Source organism: Meriones unguiculatus, chromosome X (assembly GCF_030254825.1).
Source record: "Meriones unguiculatus strain TT.TT164.6M chromosome X, Bangor_MerUng_6.1, whole genome shotgun sequence".
Taxonomy (NCBI): Eukaryota; Metazoa; Chordata; class Mammalia; order Rodentia; family Muridae; genus Meriones; species Meriones unguiculatus.
In genome coordinates, this window is record NC_083369.1 from 118,430,336 (window position 1) to 118,449,950 (window position 19,615).

Genomic DNA, 19,615 nt, shown 5'->3' on the forward strand with positions numbered 1-19,615 from the left:
CATACTGACTTTTTTTTTTTACTATCAGCAATTTTTTACCAGTATTTTTTTACTATCTAGTATTTTTTAATTTTAATTTTTACTTTTTCACAATTTATTCATTATATATCCTGATTGAAGTGCCCTCCCTCAACTCCTCCCACCCTTTCTCCCTCTTCTTCTTTATCCCCTTTCTCTAGTCCACTGATGGAGGCAGTCCTCCTCTCCTACTATCTGATCCTTGCCTATCAAGTCTCATTAGGATTGCCTGGATCCTCTTCCTCTATGCGGCAATGGCAGAGACGCCCCCCTGCCCTGTTCATGGCAGAGACGGCCCCCTGCTCCCCTTATTCAGGAACCCACATGGAGACAGAGCTGTCAATCGGCTATATCTGAGCAGGGGGTCTAATTTTTAACGAGGGTATTTTGGGCTGGGAAAATACCTGCTGTGCAAACATGAAGACTCGAGTGTGTATCACCAGCATCTATAGAAAAGCTTTGTGTGGTGGTATGTGTGTGTAACCCCAGTGCTAAGGGAAAGGTTGGGAACAAGTGGATCCTGTGAAGCTCATCAGCCAGCCAGACTAACCATGTCAATAAACTTTAGGTTAAGAAACTGTCTCAAAAATAAGGTGGAGAGTGATCAAGAAAGACATTGACATAGATGTCTGAATATGATGCATGTGTGGCCCCCCCAGGCACAGAAATACATATATGCAAGCATACACACACACACACACACACACACACACACACACACACACACACAAATCAGCCTGTATTTGAAGATTATAGTTTATAGCTGCTGCTCAAGTATCCTATTGAACTATCTATGCTTTTAAAACATGCATTCTGAGAATCAGTCAGAAGGCCTGGCAATGGGTTGAATACTGAAGGATGACATGCCTCCAAATCTATTTCAAAAAGCAGACTTTCAAGCAATTTGGATGGTAAGAAAACATTAGGAATCTGTTTTGCAAAACATCCCCTCCCAAATTCCTTCTCTCCCACTTTTCTACCCACTACATCTGGGTATCAAAAGCTATATTCCTGACATTTTAATTCTTGGCTCTGCATGTCCTTTCCAAAGGAAATAATCATTATTTATAAAAATGGTGACTATGAATGTTCCCTGGCACCAAGCCTGGAGGATCTACCCATGTTCTTCCAGTCAGAACAACTTTCTGAGCCAGACTATCTCTTCAAAATGACAAACCTTCAAAATGAAGTCTATGGAACTCCACTTAGGTGAAGCAACACTGCCCCAGATAAAACTGAAAAGAGGTCAGGAAAGTTTTTTGTTGTTGTTGTTTTGTTTCGTTTTTTAAGTGTTTTAAACTTCATCACACTCTCCACCACATAAACTCTTCTGTCCCCTCTCCTGGCATTCTCATATGCATACTAATCCTCTCTCTATCCCTCCCTTTCTTTTCTTTTCTTGAGGCAGGATCTCATGTGTTTCAGGCGGGTCTTGAGTTAAGTATATAGTCAAAGATAAGCCTGGACTTCTGTTTCTTTCCTGCTTCTACCTTCTGAATGCTGGAATTAAGGTATGCACCACAATGCTAAGTTTATGCAGTACTGGGGATTGAACGAAGGGCTTTTTGGATGCTAAGTAAGCACTTTACCAATTGGGAAATATCGCTAGCCTTAACATACTCCTTTATATCCTTCCTAGTGTTTATAAAAATGAGTGCTTATACACACTTGTTTGTTGTTATTACTTCTCCTTTAACAACACTAGAAACTGCAAGTACCTAGGGCCTTAGGCCTGTGAGACAAGCACTCTTATCACTGAGCTAGAATTCTAACCTACTTTTTGTTTTCACATAAACTGTCCAACCTGGACTTAAACTTGGATTTTCCTGCTTTAGTCTCCCAGGTATCTTGGCAGATTAAAATCTTGGCAGCACCAGGCCAGCCCACTTATGATTTTAAAATTTTAGTATATGCCTTGCTATGTGGAACAAAGCTTAGTAAACTAGAAATTTTAATCCTTGATTTAGCATGTCCCATTCATTAATAAAAAAATATAGATAGTAAGTTGCTGGTGTGCAGCATGGTTTATACACAAAGACTGATTAGAATATACCACTCTAGGGCTGGAGAGATGGCTCGGTGGTTAAGAACACTGTCTGCTCTTCCGAACGACCTGGGTTCGGTTCCCAGAGCCCACATGGCAGCTCACAACTGTCTGTAATGCCAATTCCAAGTAATCTGAAACCTTCATTTTAATGCACATAGAATAAAATTAAATTGTTTTAAAAAAAAAAGAATATACCACTCTAGAACAATTTTGTCCTACTGCATGAAAACTTGCCCCCAGATACTGTAAGACCTATTGGGGGGACAGACAAGGGCTGGAAAGATGGCTCAGTGGTTAAGAGTAATTTTTTTTTTTTCCGCACACAGGTCCAAGATTGAATTCCCAGCCTCCACATGGTGGTTCACAACCATCTGTAACCGCATACATGCATGCAGGCAAAACATTCACACACACACACACACACACACACACACACACACACACACACTTTTTTAAGAAAATGGGGAAAGAAAAAAAGGAGGCAGACAAATCTAAGATGGCACAGAGTACAATTTATTGAGAGAAGTATGGTCATAGGTTGTAGCAAGATCAGTTGGAGACCTACCATTTGAGTGAGAAAGAGGGGTATATATCTAATGACATCCTACATGTAACATACCTGTTTATCTTAATTTAATATCAAAGAACCAGGAACATCCCTGTAGCCAGGGTCTGTTTTGCTTACTTGTGGTATATTGGAAAATTATGTGAAGAAAACAGACCAGGGTTATTCAGTGTCAACCATGGAGGTGATGACTAAAAGTTACAATAATCAGATCAAGCTGAATCCTTGTACTTCTCTTCTTTTTTTTTTTGTTTCTTTATTTTAGACAGTATCTCAATAGGGAGCTCACTCAGGCATTGAACCCAGTGTCCTCTTACCTTAGCAATAACAAATGTTAGGACCCCAAAAATCTCTAAAGTCCTCAGCAAAGCAGATTCATTTACCAAATACTTTGCAGACTAAGAACATGACAGAGTACAAAGGACATATGACTCTCCTCTACTACTCGAACACACTAGGCTACTACAAATAGTCAGGAAGCCCTACCAGAAGCAAGCAACCTGCTCTAAGCTAGGATTTAGACTCATCTTCTGAATTTCCTCCTAAAATGCAACATAACACATTAGTCTGAAAACCCTGGTTTTCATCCTTAGTCACGCTGTCTTCTTTGTAAAGCATTATAGACTATTTCAGAATTAACAGAACTATGGCTGGTTCCCTATGAAGCCATACAAATAGTAACTGAATACTAGCAACAATAAATAGTTGCTAGATGCTGGTGGCCACCAAAATACAGAACTGGTAACACTGAGTCACCAAGTATGGGCCATAACAAGAGGATTCAACTCATGTATTACAGTAATAATCTAACCCTAATAATCAGTTGTGAATGTCTGAAAAGTACACACCTCACTGCATGGATGTATTGTAACCTAAATGACAATGATTAAGAAAGGTCCACTTTCAATAGAAATGTGAATAGTAATGAACAAAAAAGAAAAATAACAAATAAAAAAGGCCAATAAATATACAAAAAGATTGCCTTTCCCCAACCTCAAAGAAATGCATGTTAAAAGTGGGTTACTTCGACCCTGAGATATCACCTTATACCCATGAGAATGGCCAAGATGAAAAACTCAAGTGATAACACATGCTGGAGAGGTTGTGGAGAAAGGGGAACCCTCCTCCATTGCTGGTGGGAATGTAAACTGGTACAACCACTTTGGAAGTCAATCTGGCGCTTTCTCAGGCAATTAGGAATAGTGCTACCTCAAGACCCAGCTATACCACTCCTAGGTATATACCCAAAATTTGCTCAAGTACACAACAAGGACATTTGTTCAGTCATGTTTGTAGCAGCTTTATTTGTAATAGCCAGAACTTGGAAACAACCCAGATGTCCATCAACGGAGGAATGGATACAGAAACTGTGGTATTTTTACACAATGGAATACTACTCAGCAATCAAAAAGGATGAAATCATGAAATTTGCAGGCAAGTGGTGGGAACTAGAAAAGATTTTTCTGAGTGAAGTATCCCAGAAGGAGAAAGACAAACATGGTATATACTCGCTTATATAGACCTACAAGATATGATAAACATAATGAAATCTACACACCTAAAGAAGATAATCAAGAAAGTGGACACGGGCGAAGATGATCAATCCTCATTTAGAAAGACAAATGGGATGTGCATTTAAGGTATGACAGGAATCTACCGCAAAAGGCATTTGAAAGACTCTACTTAGCAGTGTTTCAAAGCAGACACTAAGACTCATAACCAAACCCTCGGCAGAGTGCAGGGAATCATATGAAAAAAGGGGAGTTAGTATGATATGGAAAGGATAGGAGCTCTACAAGGACCAAATATATCTGGGCACAGGGTCTTTTCTGAGACTGACACTCAACCAAGGACCATCTATGGATATAACCTAGAACTTCTGCTCGGATGTGGCCTGTGGTAGCTCAGTAACCAAATAGTTTTCCAAAGTAAGGGGAACAAGGACTATTTCTAACAGGATCTCAAGGTCAGGCTCCTTGACTCCCCCCCCCGGGGGAGGAGCAGTCCTGTTAGGCCACAGGGGAGGGCTTTGCAGCCAGTCCTGAAGATACCTGATAAAACAGGTTCAAATGAAAGGGGGGGAGGTCCTTCCCTATCAGTGGACTTGGAAAGGGGCAGGGAGGAGACCAGGGAGGGAGTGTGGGGTTGGGGAGGGAATGAGGGAGCGGGATACAGCTGGGACACAGAGTTAACAAAATATAACTAATAAGAAAAATAAAATTAAAAAAAAAGTGAAAAGGAAAGCAAAGGAAACAGAAGACATAAATATTTGGATGTAATATTCCATGATATATGCATGATTGTGTGTGTGTGTGTGTGTGTGTGTGTGTGTAAAGTCAAATACTTTCTTTGTACAAATTGTATTTTTTTGGTTCTGATTTAAATGGGAGCTTAAATAATCAAGAGGAGAAAAATACAAATATTTGTATTTTTGAAAAGGACTTTTAACAGTGACTGAGACAGTGTAAGAACTAGAGAAATACCTGCTTATCACAGTTTTAACAAATGGAAATGTTATTTAACAAATGGAAATGGCAATAGCCTTATTGCCAAGTAGAAAATACAAAGAAGTAAAAATAAAAATAAACACAGAATTAACCTAAAAAAAGTGGGTTACTTAATAAACCACAGAATTCTGAGTTAATGTTTGATATTGGCAAAGTTATGAGAGAAATAAGACTTCCTAGGCTGCTGGTGAGTGAGGCACGAATAGCAAGGGTACACTTCACAGGTACACAAAGTGATGCCTCCTAAATATGTATCTACCATGCCTTAAGACAACCCACACATAAGTGCATTACTTTCTTATTTGTAATTGTGAATGGCTAGAAGTAGCTTTAAATGTGTACAGTATAAGACAAATTTCTTCCATTTTAAGATACCAGGCATAGTACGTATAAAAGTTATTTATATTTTTCAAAGGCAGTTTCCATACACTATGTGGGGAATGACTGAGTATGTAAAACATATATTTGCATTGAAACATGATTTCTAAGCAAACACACCTCTATGTTCTATAGTGGAATTACTGAGTGAGAGGATTAAGGATAGTTTTAAATTTCTTTCTTTTTAAAAATTTTTAGCATTAATTTGAGCTATCTCCCCACCCTATCTAACAATTATTTTTTTTAAAAGAGAGGGTGGTGAAAATGGGTGAATAATTAAATGGATCCTTGACATCCAGAAATGTCTACAATTCACCTGATGATCTGACTACTAACTTGCTCTAGCAGAAGCCAGCTAAAACCTCTAGTGTCCAAGGAAAGGGAAAGATGGGTAGCTCAAAGTAGACATAAAATGCTAGCGACTTCCTATAGCTTTCCAACGATGATCATCACATATACATACATACATGCACACACACACACAAATATAAAATAGTAAAGAGCCATACCAAAGTATTTTTAAAAGGCCATATAAATTATTACTTTCTCCAACCTCCAGCATCCAAAGTCAGACTTTGGGGGAGTGGCCAGTCTGTGCAAAGCATGCAGCAGTTAACAGGCATTTACTAAGTCATTTGTCAATGCAGCTGGGTAGCAGATGCTTTCTACAAGCCATCTGGTTGACACTTGTGATTATTTCCAGAACATTGAAAACAAACAAACAAAACTACCTTTGTATATGCTTGAATAAGAATGCCTCTGTAAAGTTTCTCCTTAAGATAGAGGTGTATGTGTGTGTAAGTGCTATACATATATTTATATAATAAAGTATTTTCTGCTATATATAAAGTATACATACATGTCCCCCTTTCTACTACAAATGCAATGCTTTCCATGACAAATGATATAAAAACCTTATATCAGAAAATATGCCAACCATTTAAATATATACCTGTATTTTATGCTTAAAAATTATTTTCCTTTCATTTTATAAATGTAGTTAGTAGGCAGCCAGCAAGCTGTTTAGTTTTTAAGGCTACCAGATTTTAGAAATCCTTTCCTTAATTTGCTTTTTCTCTTGTTCTTTTCTTTCTTTTTGCCTTTGCACTGGCACAATCAATGCCTAAATATGCAACTCAAGAAGACACCTACCCCCATGAGTCAGTGGATAGAGACTCAGGTAGTACGCGTATGTGTATCCAGACATAGCTATGCAGCAATTTCCCTGTGAAAATGGCATTCCTTCTACACATGAGAAAGCTTCCTTGCTTGCAGCAAAGGTAATTTATGATTTAGCAACAAACAATAACTTTAGCCCAATAACATTTAGCCCAAACAATAACTTGCATTTTTAATCACAATGTAAGGACAGAATGGAAAATGCAAACACATTCAAAGAAAGAGCACTATCATAATCAAAACAAATTAGAAGAACTAAAAATGTTAAAAACCATAGAGATTCATTTTCTCCTTGAAGATTTTTTTTCACTGCAGTTATCAAGCTGTGTGGACCGTTCATATGACCAGGCATGCACACCTGGTTTTACCACCCCCCACGCCCCAATTTGGATTTGGCTAACTCACCATTTTCTTTCAGTGTCTCCGAAGTGAGAATGCCTGTATTTTATGGATACTAAAAAAGAAACGGCAATGCAGACAGGTCTTCACAGATTCAGGCATTCTTGTACCAACATACTTGGGTCACCCATGTGCAGAACTCATACAGAGTAATTTTTCCATACAGCAAGGGCTACCAGTCCCATCAGTTAGGGAGGACAGCTTTCTGTTCCAATGTGCTTTCAGCTAGCTGTAAAAACGAAGGCTGCAAAAACTGCATGTACCTTTAGACAAGCATGCAGGATGGGTAAAGGTGCCCCTTTCACATGTGTACATGCTTGCAGAGCACTCCAGTCAGAATCTGAACCCTGATTTACATGATTTTTCATTTTTGGACAGAACAATAAACAATGAGAATGTTTGCAGATCTTGCCAGATCAGACACATGCCATTGTGAGCTAACAAACAACCTGCCCTTTAAGACCGTAGAACAAAAGAGGCATTGGGAACTACACCCCCCCTCACAAAAACCACAAGTGATTTTTAAAACAGTTCCCCTCAGGCATAAGATGCCCTGAGAAGGAGCACTGGAGTCTCTTACCTGCATCCCTGTTTGCTGCTGTAGACTGTGGCTCATTCAGTCTGCAAAGGCAGCTAAGTGCTTCAGGGACCCAGAGCCTGTCTCTGCCACCGCAGAATCCTGCTGCCTACAGCATTGTGGAGTCACGAAGGCATGCTGGCAACAGCTGGAATATCAGAGCCTGCCGCCTTATGATATACAAGTTTATGCAGGCTCTGTCAACTCCAGAACCCAGTATATCTGGCCTCGGGGAATGTTCCTAACACTTCCCATGATCAAGCTTTAAGAGGCTTCTCCTTTTAAAATCCCTATCAGGCACGAGGGTGGGGAGGCGCTTCTTTTTCTATTTTTTAAAAATAGAAAATACAGAAGAACCTAAGGATGTCATTCGTGAATTCTACTTAAGAATGTTCAGCACTGCTATCACAGGCAATACACAGTCCACCTCTACAACCACAATGGAGTTAAAGAAAACAATCAATAGCCTATTTTATGTCTGGATATTCTTACGCTGATTACACACTCATTAGGAATGTAATCCATCAACTCACAAACCAAGTGTTTCAGAACTTTTCCTGTGTGCAAAGGCATGGGGCAAGAAGACAAAGCAACCAGGCTGATGCAGACTCACTTAATTCATCACATCACAATGACTTGAATTTAAAGACCCTGTACTCCACCTCCACTCTGAGCACAGCCCCCCCTCCCACCTCAGTGCATTGGTCCTGAAAAGAAACTTCCCCCTCACAGATTTTCTTTATAGCTCTTTCCCACCTAGACAACCCTCAATTCACGAGTTCTGGTTTTAGTCACCAGGACTTTTGTTTCCACAGAGCTCTTCTCAATGCACAACTATTATTTCAGACTCCAGCTCATTTCACCAAATAATATGCTATTTTCCAGCCTCCAGTACAGTATACTGCTAATCTATTATCACTATATCCATTAAGCATTTAATTTATTAGCATATATTTACTTTTACAGCATCAAGGGTTTTATTCTTACATTTTCATACATTAAAATCAGAGTTAGTTTGCTTATACACTCTATCTTCCTTTGCCCTCCATGTTAACCTTCCTCTTCCCAAATACTAATCTTTCTACTATTTTCATGTCATATACATATACACGTGTATATATATTTAATTTAGATTCCACATGAAAAAAAACATGTTTGTTTTTCCTGACCTAGCATATTGTTCTTAACATGATGATATCCAGATTCATTACTTCCCTGCAAATGACATAATTTCACTTTCTTTTGTGATCAAATAATACACATGGATACAGTTACCAGCCTACATTTTTATTTACTGTTTATGGGACACCCAAGCCAATTTTATAACTTCTTATTGTGAACAGTGTTTCAGTGGATATGTAGGAGTCTCTGTGGTATACTAATTTGGACTCCACTAAAAATGTAAATCTGAGAGAAAGGGTTACAAGAGGTTAAGTCCATGTGGCCTGATACAAACACAGTCAAGATTTGAAACTATATTTTGATTTCAAAGCCCACACTCTTTACAGTGTTTTTCATGTTGACACAGTACTTTCTGTATATTCTCATATACAGTGATGTCACCTCCCTCCCTTCCTCTCCTAAGGGGCTTGTAAATGTTAAGGTATTAATTATTACACCAATTGAATCTATCCCTAATGACAAACATTTCAATTTCAAATGAAAAAAATAATTATAGATTACAACTTAGCAATTAAAAACATGGAAATCATGAAATCTGCAGGCAAATGGTGGGACCTAAAAAAGATCATCCTGAGTGAGGTATCCCAGAAGCAGAAAGACACACATGGTATATACTCAGTATAAGTGGACATTAGGTGTACAGATTTTAGTATGATTATCTTACATTATATGTATAATACCCACTTATAAGTGAATATATACCATGTGTGTCTTTTTGCTTCTGGGATACCGCACTCAGGATGATCTTTTCTAGTTCCCAACATTTGCCTGCAAATTTTATGATTTCCTTGTTTTTAATTGCTAAGTAGTATTCCATTGTGTAAAGATAGCACAATTTCTATACCCAAAAGGACATCTTGGTTGTTTCCAGGTTCTGGCTATTACAAATAAAGCTGCTACAAACATGGTTGAGCAAATGTCCTTGTTGTATACTTGATCATGTTTTATGAATACTCTTAAGGAAGCTAAGCAAGAATGAGGACCCTGGGTAAGATGCTCAATCCTCATTCGGAAAGGCAAATGTGATAGACATCAGAAGAGAAAGAAAACAGGGAACAGAACAGGAGCCCTACCACAGAGGGCCTCTGAAAGACTCTAGCCAGCAGGGTATTAAAGCAGATGCTGAGATTCATAGCCAAACTTTGGGCAGAGTGCAGGGAATCTTATGAAAAAAACGGGAGATAGAAAGACCTTGAGGGAACAGGAGCTACACAAGAAGAGCAACAGAACCAAAAAATCTGGGCACAGGGGTCTTTTTTGTGACTGATAACTCCAACTAAGGAGTATATCCTAGAAGCCTGCACAGATGTAGCCCATGGCAGCTCAGCCTCCAAGTGACTTGTCTAGTAAAGGGAACAGAGGCTGTCTCTGATGTGAACTCAGTGGCCGGCTCTTTGATCACCTCCCCCCTGAGTGTGTGTGTGTGGCGGGGGGGGGGGGGGGTGTAGGAGGAGCCTTAACAGGCCACAGAGGAAGACAATGCGTCCAGTACTGATGAGTCCTGATAGGCTGATAGGCTATCGTCAGATGAAAGGGGAGGACTTCCCCTTTCAGTTGACTGGGGGAGGGGCAGTGGAGGAGAAGAAGGATGGAGGGCAGGATTGGGAGGGGATGAGGGAGGGGTCTACAGCTGAGATACAAAGTGAATAAATTGTAATAAATAAAAAAAATGCTGGGGGGAAAAAAAGAAAACTTACATAAGGGAAGGGAGTTTCCATACAATATACCCAGTTTCCTCTACTATTAAGCCTGAGATTTGTATGATATAGTGTACTATCACTTGAATCTTAAGTTTCTCACAGTCCTATGTTTTAAAGGCTTGATCCCATGAGGATCACTACTGAGAAATGGAAGAATCTTTAGGTGGTAGGGTCAAGAGGAATGAAGTTAAGTCACTAGGAGTATGTACTTAGTCCTCCTTCCTCCCCCTCTGCTTCTCTGCTACCACGAAGTAAATGATTTCTTCCATCATGTTTCTTCCATGTTGTGCTGCTTCATCACAAGCCTTAAAAGCAATGTAAGCAACCACAGACTGAAACCATAAGCCAAAACAGCCCTTTTCCTTTATAAGCTGATCATCTCAGACATTTTGTTGTACTGATGGAAAACAGTCTGATATAATTTAACTCCCCCTACACACACATACACATGTACATATATGCCATAGCTCATGTGTGGAGGTCAGAGGAAAACTTGCAGGAGTTGGTTCTTTCCTTTCACTCTGTAGATCGTGAGAGTCAAACTGAGTCACCAAGCTTGGCAGCAAGTGCCGTTACACACTGAGGTATCTCTCAGGTACAACTGTTACCATTTTAAACTACATTAAAAATAGAATATTTTATCATTTTTTTAAAAAACTTAATACATGCTCACAATGTATTTTGACCATACTCAACTCTCATTTCCCTATTCTTAACTCCATCCATATCTACCTCCACTCCATAACTCCCTTCAAACCAATGGACAGACATCCTCACATCCATGAGTATATAGGCAGCACAAATTTGAACTGGTAGACAATTAAGAAAAAATAAAGAGGACACAAAAAATTCTTAAAGGAGACCCATTATAAATTACTTTTAAAGTAAAAGCACTTCTATGATATACAGTTTTACAATGTGGGTTTCCATATACCCATGCCTATTAGAGTAAGGCATAATTACCAGGATTTATCAGTGTTAAGATTTTTAAGTCATTTTGCCAAACTGTAAATAAGTCTGTATTTATTTTTGAGACACATTCTCATTCTACCTCCCAGGCTAACTTTGAAGTTATTTTCCTGTCCCCATCTAACCAAGTGCTGCTCTATACACTAAGATCAAAATTTCTTCTTAATCAAAATAAAACATGGTACCCTTAAAACTTCAGAAATAAAAAAGGAATAGAGAGGGGATATAACTCCTGGGTAAAATATTTGCCCATGCCTATATGCTGGGATTTCTTTAAAACTGAGATAAAATCCACATGCCATTAAACATATCCCTGGAAGGATATAGTGTATTTTTTTATCATATTATTCGACAAATTGTGTAATCACTGTTATGTAAACCTAGACCACTTTCATCATTCTAAAAGATTTCTCAGCCCTGCTAACAGTCTCCATGTTCTCCTCTTATGACTTTTTTTGACAGACTTATTCTGGATCATTCATATACATGGTAGCACCTGCTATGTGTTTTATCAAATATTTCTAAACAAAAACCTGTTTTATTTTCTGTTTTGTCTTTCATATTTTTGTTTTTTTATTTTTATTTATTTTTTTCCAATTTATTCATTATATATTCTGACTGAAGCCCCATCCTTCAACTCCTCCCTGTCTTATCCTCCCTCCCTCTTCCCCCTATCCCCTTCCCCTAGTCCACTGAAGGGGGAGTTCTACTCCTTTGCCATCTGCCCAAAGTTTATCAAGTCTCATTAGGATTGCCTGGATCCTCTTCCTCTATGGCCTGATAAGGTCACATTGACAGGGGCAAGTGATCAAAGAGCAGGCAACCTAGTTCATGACAGAGACAGCCCCTGCTCCCTTTACTTGGGGATTTACAGGAAGACTGAGCTGCCAATCAGCTATTCTGGGCATGATTCTAGGTCCTCTTCATGCCTGGTCCTCCGTTGGTGTATCATTCTCTGCACGACTCCCTGGTCTCAGACCTTTTTGGTCTCCTTGTAGGGCTACTGTACCCTCCATGTACTTCTATCCCACCTGCCCTTTCTTCCATAAGACTTCCTGCACTCTGTTCAGTGTTTGGCTGTGGGTCTCAGTATCTGTTTCGATCCCCTGTTGAGTGGAGCCTTTCTGAGGACCTTCTACGGTAGGCTCCCATCCTGTTTCCTCTCTCCCACCACTTCTGGTGTCTATCCTGTTTGCCTTTCTGAATGAGATTTAAGCATCCTCCCTAGTAACCTCCTTACCTTTTAGCTTTAACTGTAGATTTTAGTATGGCTGTCCTATATTATATGGCTAATATCCACTTATAAATGAGTGTATACCATGTGTGTCTTTCTGTTTCTGGGTTACCTCACTCAGGATGATCTTTTCCAGATCCAACCATTTGCTTGCAAATTTTATGATGTTCTTGTTTTTAATAGCTAAATAGTATTCCACTGTGTAGATAAACCAAAGTTTCTTTATGCATTTTTCAGTTGAGGGATATCTGGGTTGTTTCTAATTTCTGGATACTACAAATAAGCCACTATGAACATAGATGAGCTAATGTCCTTGTCATATGGTGAAAAAATTTTGGGAATATGCCCAGGAAGGGTATAGCTGATCCTGAGGTAAAGCTGCTCCCAATTTTTTTGGGAAAGCAACAGATTGCTTTACAAAGTGGTTGTACAAGTTTGCACTCCCATGAGGAAGCAATAAGTTTTCACCTGTCTCCAAAACTTCGCCAGCATGTGTGGTCACTTGTGTTTGTGATCTTAGCGATTCTGATAGGTGTAAGATAAAATCTCAGAGTCATTTTGATTTGCATTTTCCTAATGGCTAAGGTCCTTGAATATTTCTTTAAGTTATTCTCGGCCATTCTATATTACTTTGTGGAGAATTCTCTGTTTAGCTTTGTACCTCATTCTTAATTTTATTATTTGGTTTATTGGTGTTTAACTTCTTCAGTTCTTAATATATTCTGGATATTAGCCCTCTGTCATATATATGGTTGGTGAAGGTATTCCCAGTCTGTAGGCTGTCATTTTCAACTGACAGTGAACTCTGCTTTACAGAAGCATTTCAGTTTCATGAGGTCTCATTTATTGATTGTTGATCTTAGAATCTGAGCTGTTGGTGTTCTGTTCAGAAAGTTGTCTCCTGTGCCAATGAGTTCAAGGCTCTTCTCCACTTTTCCTTCTTACAGGTTTAGTGTATCTGATTTTATGTTGAGGTCTTTGATCCACTTGGACTTTAGTTTAGTGGAGGGTGATAAATATGGATCTATTTACATTTTTCTACATGTATACATCCAGTTAAACAAGCACTGTTTGTTGAAGATGGTATCTTTTTTTCCCATTGTATGGTTTTGGCTACTTTGTCAAAAATCAAGTGTCCATGTATGTGGTATGTGGGTTTCTTTCTGGGTCTTCTATTCGATTCTATTGATCCACCAGTCTGTTTTTATGCCAGTACCAAGCAGTTTTCATTATTGTTACTCTAAAGTACAGCTTGAGATCAGGGATAGAGATAACTCCCAAAGATCTTTTATTCTACATGATTGTTTTATCTAATCTGGGTTCCTTGTTTCCATATGAAGATGAGGATTATTCTTTCAAGGTCTGAAAATAATTGTGTTGGTATTTTGATGGGACGTGCATTGAATCTATAGATTGTTACTGGTAAGGTGGCCATTTTTGCTGTGTCGATCCTACCGATTTATGAGCATAGGTGATCTTTCCATCTTTTGATAGCTTCTTCAATTTCTTTCTTCAGAAACTTGAAGTTCTTTTTTTTTTTTGAGTGAAAAGTTCTGTAGATGTTAGGTCTTAGGTCCATTTGATTCACAACATCTGTTAGAGTCACTGTTTCTTTGTTTAATTTCTGTTTTGTTGACCTATCCCTTGTTGACAGTGGGGTGTTGAAGTCTCCCACTTTTAACATGTGGAAATCTATGAGTGGTTTAAGTTTTATTAATGTTTCTTTTACAAATGTGAGTGCCCTTGTATTTGGGGCATAGATTTCAGAATTGAGTTATCTTCTTGGTAGAATTTTCATTTGATGAGTATGAAGTGATCCTCTCCATCTCCTTTGATTAATTTTGTTTGAAAGTCTATTTTATTAGATATTAGAATGTCTATTGCTCTTTTCTTTTTGGGTCCATTTGCTTGGAAAACCATCTTCCAGGCCTTTACTCTCAGGTAATGTCTATCTTTGTGATTGAGGTTTGTATCTTGTAGGCGACAGAATGTTGGGTCTTTTTCACATCTATTCTGTTAGTGTGTGTCTTTTTATTGAAGAGTTGAGTCCACTGATGTTGATAGTAACCACTGAATGTTAGCTCCTTTGATTTTGATGTAGGTTGTGGTGGTGTGTTTGTGTGCTTGGCTACTTTTAGTTTTGTTGTAGTAAGGTTATTTATTTCTTATGTTTTCCTGGGTGTAGTTAGCTTCTGAGGGTGGTATTTTTTTCCTCTAGTATCTTCTATAAGGGTGAATTTGTGGGTAGGCACTGTTTAAGTTTGTTTTTGTTGTTGAATATCTTGTTTTCTCCATCTGTGATGACTGAGTTTTGCTGGGTATAGCAGTCTGGGCTGACATCTGTGTTCTCTTAGGGTCTGCATGACATCTGTCCTGGCTGTTTTGGCTTTCATAGTCTCTGATGAGAAGCCAGGTGTGATTCTGACAGGTTTGCAATTATACATTGCTTGGCCTTTTTCCCCTTGCAGTACTTTTTCTTTGTTCTGTATTCTTACTGATTTGATTATTGTGTGGTGGACAATTTTCTTTTTTGGTCTTTTTTATTGTGTGTTCTGTAGGCTTCTTGTATGCTTATAGGCCTCTCCTTTACATTGGGGAAATTTTCTTTCATGATTTTGTTGAAAATATTTTCTGGGCCTTGGTGATGGAAATCTTCTTTTTCCTCTATTCCTATTATTCTTAGGTTTTGTTTTTTCATGTTGTCCTTGTTTTCTTGGATGGTTTGTGTCAGGAATATTTTAGATTTAATATTTTCTTTGACAGATACATCGATTTTTTCCATTGTATCTTCAACACCCGAGATTCTTTCATCCATCTCTTTCTTCCCTACATTCTCCCTCTCCATGATTTCCTCAGTTTGTGTTTTCTTTAATTTTTCCATTTCCATTTTCAGATCTTGAACCATTTTGTTCATTTCCTTCACCTGTTTGTATTTTCCTGTGTTTCCTTCAATTCCTGCACCTGTTTGTTTGAACTTTCCTCTATTTCTTTTATTTTCTTTCAGGGATTTAATTATTTCCTCTTTAAAGGCCACAAACTCTTTGGCTTTATCTTCCTGTATTTCTTTACAGATGGCCATAATCTGTTTGACTTTATCTTCCTGTAGTTCTTTATGAATTTTATTTGTTTCCTCCATTACCCTCTTCATAAGCATAAATTTAAGGTCATTTTCTCGAATTTTCTTCATGTTAGGGTATCCAGGGCTATTTGCCCCTGGATAACTGGGTTCTGGAGATACCATATTGCTTTGGCATTTGCTGGTTGTGCTTTTGCACTGGCCTCTATCATCTGGCTGCCTTCGGTGTTGACTGTTAGTTTCTGATGCCTGTTGAAGTCCTGGAGGTTGGGGGTGAGGAGGGAAATTCCTTGACAGGAAGATAGTTGTTCCTGAAGGATCCCTCCTCAGCTCTTTGGGTATAATCACAAAATGGCTGGTGCTGCTCAGGGAATTGCTACAGCTCTCTTTAGGTGTATGATCCTGTGGGCTAATTGTGCTCATTGGGAACCCAGGGGCTCTCCTCTCACCAGAAGTCCTGGAGAAAACTGCCCTGCCACTGGCTTTCTTGCTCTGAATTTAGTGAACTGCTGCTGCTCACATACTGTGTTTGCTGGGTGCAGCCCTTTTGAGGAACCAGGGAGCCCTGAGGTTTCGTAGGTTTAGCTAGGGAGACAGGTTGAACTTTGGAGCAGTGTCTGGAGCTGATCCTGTGGTTCCCAGGTGTCCGACGGTCTAAGATTGGTCCTCTGTGTTCCAGTACCCAAGAGGTAATCAGTGGCTGGTGAGCACAGCACACAGGTGTGTGGCTGGAGGGTAGAGTCCCAGAGACTCTGGGAATTTTTCCGGGGATTAGCTAGGTGCCCTGAGTTTGGACCTGATGCTTCCCTCACCAACAGGGATTTCTGACAGGGAGAACTAGTTGGTGGTGTTTTGGGGTCCACAGATCAGTCTGGGATCATGAGTAGTGCGTACACAGGTGGTTGGCTCTAGGCTGGCAACTGAGGGCCTGCTGCAGGCTATGAACTTTTCTGGGCAGGGAGGGGGGAGGAGGAGGGATGGCTGGGTAACCTGAGATCAGACTGTGGGGTTTCCTCTCACCTGGGGAATATAATCACTGGTGTTTTTAGGGCCCACAGTTAAGTCTATTGATTGCTGTGCAGTCATTGTTGCCCTGCTCATCAGACACAGTGTGTTCTCAGCGCTACCATCACAATAGTCTCTATTTTCTCTGTTTTATAGCTGTTAGTCTATAAGCCACTAAACAATTTGGCAAATTTGTATGTAAACAAACTACAAAGTCTATGACAGCTTAATATGGAAGGTAAAAGGCTCTGCTATATAAGGACTCATTTCCTACTAGACAGAGTGATGTACACCCCTGGGATACTACTATTTGGATGATTGAGGGAGGATAATTACCTGTAGCCAGGCTACATGGTAAGTTCCAAGCAAGGTGGACAACTACATAGAAAGAACTTATCTCAATATAAAATAACGAAAGCACTGAAGGTTATATTTGAGAAGTGACAGAGACACTTCTCAGGCTACTGTTTGGTCACTATTCATAGATCATCTCTGCTAGTCCTTTGCTTTTCTTCCCAAATACATAATATGTAGCACTCTCACATCAGAGTCAAGGTATTTCAAACAAAGCCTGTTGGCAATGAACGCTGTGACAACATGTGTAATGAAAACTATACTTTGCCATGTTCAGAACCAAGGCTGCACTGTAGTCATGAGATACACACATCATGGGGGAGTGCTGCCAGAAAGACTTCAGATTCATTACCTGTTTTTAGTCCTTACATGTTCTAGAAGTCTTTTATTCTTCTCAAGGTTTTATGACTCACATTGTTAGGTGACACAATCTGACTAAGGCTATGACCCACATCTTTTTTTAAAAAAATATTTATTTATTTGTTACGAATACAATGTCTGTCTGCATGCATACCTGCACACCAGAAGAAGGCACCAGATATCATTATAGATGGTTGTGAGCCATGTGGTTGCTGGGAACTGAACTCAGCACCTCTGGAAGAGCAGCCTATGACCCACATTTTAAGAAGATGGGATTTAAGGTAAACTCAAACAAATAACATCCAGGATGTGCCCCCCTCCATATATGTACCTATAAAGCATACGTGTGTCAAGGGAAATCAGAAGTTCCAATTCCTGTAGAGCTGTCTTGTACGATAGCTGAACCTTAATGGGCCTTTGCTTTCCCAAAGGTCATCCACAGATCCAGTGGTTTCATAGCTCTGATAAACAGGTGCTACCATATAGAGAAAGTGGCAAAGGGAACATTCAGTCAAACTTCCTTGCCTATACTCACAAGAGGCTGCCTGCTTAGAGCTTACTTTTCAGTGCTCTGAAATGCAAATGTCCATAAGGGTGTTCCAGGATTGGGTTAATTTAGGTAAGAAGACCCATCCTATGCAAGGGCAGCACCACCCCATGGGCTGAATAAAAGGGAAAAGTGAGCTAAGCACCAGCATTCATTTCCCCTGATTCTTGATTATGGATGCAAAGTGAAGTTGCCTCATATTCTCGCTGTCATGACTTCCCCAACTATAAACCAAAATACAGCCTTCTTTAAGTCACTTTGTCAAGTATTTTGTCACAGCAATGAGAAGAGAAACTAACAGCAGACATAAAACCAAATTCTAGCACATACTTTAAATCCCAGCACTTGGAAGTGAGAAGCAGGCAGGCAGATCTCTGTGAGGCCAGCCTGGTCTACATAGAGAGTTCTGGGACAGCCAGGGCTGCATGGAGAGACCGTCTCATCTCAAAAAACCAAGCAACCAAGCAATCAACCTGCCAGCCGGCCAACCAATCAACAAGTCTTATGCCTCTGCCATTTTCAAAAAAAGTCTTGTGCCTCTCTTTTTCTGGCAGTTAGTTGCTATTGATTTCTGGGATAACACTTCTGTGTTTGTGTATACAAAAAGTGTTTCAGTTCAGGATTCTGCCTGGTCTTGTGAAATGAAAGCTCTGCACCTCCCATCCCTCTCTACTCTCCCCTATCCCTCTACTTCCAAACTCAAGTTTTACCTTCTTAACCTGACACACCCAGCACAGGATACATAATTACCTAGTACATCCTTTTGAAGGCAGGCTCAAATTGCTGGACAGCTAATTGAAGGCCAGGGACAATAAACATCTGCCCTAAAGCCATGAACACAGGGTAGAGCTCTCCAGTAATCAATCTCTGTTACTTCTGAAATCCACTGGGCAGAAGCTCATTTTTTAAAGAGGAAATTGGTCTTTATAGTAATTTACACACACCAAGTTCCCTTTCAGAAAAACAAAACCAAAAACAAACATCCAGAGTGATGTCCACTTGGTTTGCTTTGCTGGTTAATGTATTTTATATTAGAGCAAAACTTCTCTAAAGAATTTTCACCCACATTAATTCAGTTTTGTAGCTCTGTGGGAGTAAGGACTTACTCTCATTCTTTCCTTTCCCCCATGCCAATAAAATACAATCTTGAAGTCAATGGCAGGCCAGCTGTGCTGGTCAATCCCAGATCTCATCTCAACCCCATTTCATAGAGCATCCCAGGACACTATCTTTACAGAAGAGGCTCAAACGTGAGGAGCAACAATCAAATGTACCATATGTTAATTTTCTTACAGGGGTTAAAATATGACTATGGAAAACAAGTCAGTTCAATGATTTCTTCTGAGATGTTTATTTCTTCTTAACTCTGGATCAAGTGCAGATAGTAAAGCCCATTTCACTTACTAGCATTTAACTAAATGTTACTCTTTAGTAAAATTTCAGCACAGAACATGTGCTACACCATGGAATGGTGACCAAGGACTCAAGGGAGGTCGAGCAGGAAAACATCTACTCAAT

General features: G+C 39.5%; 1 protein-coding gene across 9 annotated transcripts in view; it reads right to left on the reverse strand.

Moving 5' to 3' along the window:
- Nucleotides 1–19,615, reverse strand: part of Shroom2 (shroom family member 2) — a 169,677-nt gene that overhangs the window by 21,720 nt on the left and 128,342 nt on the right. For 2 of the 9 annotated variants that reach the window (XM_021627752.2, XM_021627754.2), the window contains exon 1: nucleotides 7,674–7,928. The exons of 5 other annotated variants lie outside the window; for them this stretch is intronic. The gene's annotated coding sequence lies outside the window, so the exon portion shown is untranslated. Of the gene's footprint in view, nucleotides 1–7,099; nucleotides 7,394–7,673; nucleotides 7,929–19,615 lie in introns of those variants that run through there. 2 more of the 9 variants (XM_021627753.2, XM_060375152.1) reach the window with 1 other exon arrangement.